A 2,572-nucleotide genomic window follows, 5' to 3' on the forward strand; every position below is an offset into this window, starting at 1 on the left:
TGCTTTGTCGAAGATGAGTTGACCATAGAACTGAGGGACCATTTCTGGGCTCTCTATTCTGTTCCATTGATCTATGTGTCTGTTTTTGTGCCAGTACCAAACTGTCTTGATGATTACAGCTTTGTAGTAGAGCTTGAAGTCCGGAATTGTGATGCCACCAGCTTTGCTTTTCTTTTTCAACATTCCTCTGGCTATTCGGAGTCTTTTCTGGTTCCATACAAATTTTAGGATTATTTTTTCCATTTCTTTGAAAAAAGTTGATGGTATTTTGATAGGGATTGCATTAAATCTGTAGATTGCTCTAAGTAGCATAGACATTTTCACAATATTTGTTCTTCCAATCCATGAGCATGGAACATTTTTCCATTTCTTTGTGTCTTCCTCAATTTCTTTCATGAGTATTCTATAGTTTAATGAGTACAGGTTCTTTGCCTCTTTGGTTAGATTTATTCCTAGGTATCTTATGGTTTTGGGTGCAATTGAGTTGAAAACAGAGCTACCCTACGGCCCAGCAATTGCACTACTGGGTATTTACCCCAAAGATACAAATGTAGTGATCAGAAGAGGCATATGCACCCCAATGTTTATAGCAGCAATGTCCACAACAGCCAAACTATGGAAAGAGCATAGATGTCCATCAGCAGATGAATGGATAAAGAAGATATGGTATATATATACAATGGAATATTATTCAGCCATCAAAAAAATGAAATCTTGCCATTTGCAACTATGTGGATGGAACTAGAGGGTATTATGCTAAGCGAAATAAATCAATCAGAGAAAGACAAGTATCATATGATCCCACTGATATGAGGGAATTTGAGAAACTAGACAGAGGATCATAGGGGAAGGGAGGGAAAAATGAAACAAGATGAAACCAGAGAAGGGGGCAAACCATAAGAGGCTCTTAATCTCAGGAAACAAACTGAGGGTTGCTAGAATGGAGGGGGGTGGGAGGGATGGGGTGGCTGGGTGATAGACATTGGGGAGGGTATGTACTATGGTGAGCACTGTGAATTGTGTAAGACTGATGAAACACAGACCTGTACCCCTGAAACTAATAATACATTATATATTAATTAAAAATTAAAAAAAAAAAAAAGATTCACATCCTCAGTCACACTAGCCACATTTCAAGTGCCCAACAGCCACATATTGGACAATGCAGATACAGAACATTCCCTTGAGTGCAGAAACTTCTATTGAACAACTCTGCTCTTGAATAATATTCAGGAATTCCTAAATTAAAAATTTTAAGATTCTTATACTTACTAACTGTTACTTTGTCCTTATCCCCCAACATAATGTTGTTTGGTGTCAGATCTCTATGCACAATCCTCTTCTCCTTGTGTAAGTACCGGAGAGCTAAGCACAGCTTGAAAGAGCAAATAAAAAACAAATTTTATTTCCCCCAATAAACATACCACCACTGATGACCACTATACACATCTCTAAGAAATCAGCTCAGAAATTTACTGTTTGGTAAAAAAAAAAAAAAAAAAAATTAATGAAAACAAAGTGTACCTGTATAAATATTTTCCATAGTCTTTCTTCAACAAAATGATGCTGTTTTTCCTTTAAAGAACTGAAATGTTCTCCAAGAGGGACCCCTTCTATAAGCTCCATAACTATATACAACCTATCATCTATAAGAAAACAAGGAAGAGATAATAGAAATTTAAATTCAATATATTTAGAAAAAAACATGAATTAGAATCCGAGCTTCCCAACGTGTGTGCAGGGCACAGCACTAAAGAATTGGAGACGTGCTAAGATATGGACCCAGTCAGTCCTGGAAACAGTGGAGGTGAGGGCCTCTTGGGGATCCTGGAGCCCAGCAACAGTCCCTTTCGGTTATGGACTACCTCCTAGCATAAGTTTATGCTGGCAAATATTATCATTTTCTCTGTACGGCAAGATGGGAACAGTTGGGAGTGGCCAAAGAGAACAAGTAAATGATGCCTAGTCATGGAGCATTTTCTGAAGAACATGTAAACCCACCTTTCCTATCAGTAGTTTAAAATTTACCCTTAAGGGCGCCTGGGTGGCTCAGTTGGTTAAGCGCTGCCTTCGGCTCAGGTCATGATCCTAGAGTCCCGGGATTGAGTCCCGCATCGGGCTCCCTGTTTGGCAAGGAGTCTGCTTCTCCCTCTGACCCTCCTCCCTCTCATGCTCTCTGTCTCTCATTCTCTCTCTCTCTCAAATAAATAAATAAAATCTTTAAAAAAAATAAAATAAAATAAAATTTACCCTTAAATCATGTCAGAAATTCAGAAAATTGCATTTTAAACTATTGTTTGATGGTTTCATAGATGTACCTCACAGAATTTTACAATGGAATCATGCCATGGTCTTGCAATGACACAGCTGAGAAAACAACCCGTGCAGAAATTTCTGTCGTGCCCCTCTATAGCAGAGAAAGCTGGACTTCTACTGGCTTTATCTTATGGGCACTGGGAATCTCATAACTGCATTCATCTCTTTGCTTTGGATGTCAAGAAACAAAGTAAATTCTACTTTCTCCTCCAAAACCAATATGAAACTATTAATGATGATATGTGATATGTATCTT

At 38.2% G+C, this 2,572-nt stretch overlaps 1 long non-coding RNA gene across 1 annotated transcript; it reads right to left on the bottom strand.

The window, feature by feature from the left end:
* Positions 1 to 12: 12 nt before the first annotated feature.
* On the bottom strand, positions 13 to 1,650 carry LOC145718562 (uncharacterized). The gene is made up of 3 exons (XR_014141896.1): positions 1,525 to 1,650; positions 1,273 to 1,375; positions 13 to 613 (listed from the first exon to the last, which is right to left on the bottom strand). It is a non-coding gene; the product is annotated as an uncharacterized LOC145718562 (long non-coding RNA).
* Between the last annotated feature and the right edge of the window lie 922 nt (positions 1,651 to 2,572).

Source organism: Leptonychotes weddellii, unplaced genomic scaffold, assembly GCF_054177405.1.
Source record: "Leptonychotes weddellii isolate Sample4059 unplaced genomic scaffold, ASM5417740v2 HiC_scaffold_17662, whole genome shotgun sequence".
In the NCBI taxonomy this organism is placed as follows: Eukaryota; Metazoa; Chordata; class Mammalia; order Carnivora; family Phocidae; genus Leptonychotes; species Leptonychotes weddellii.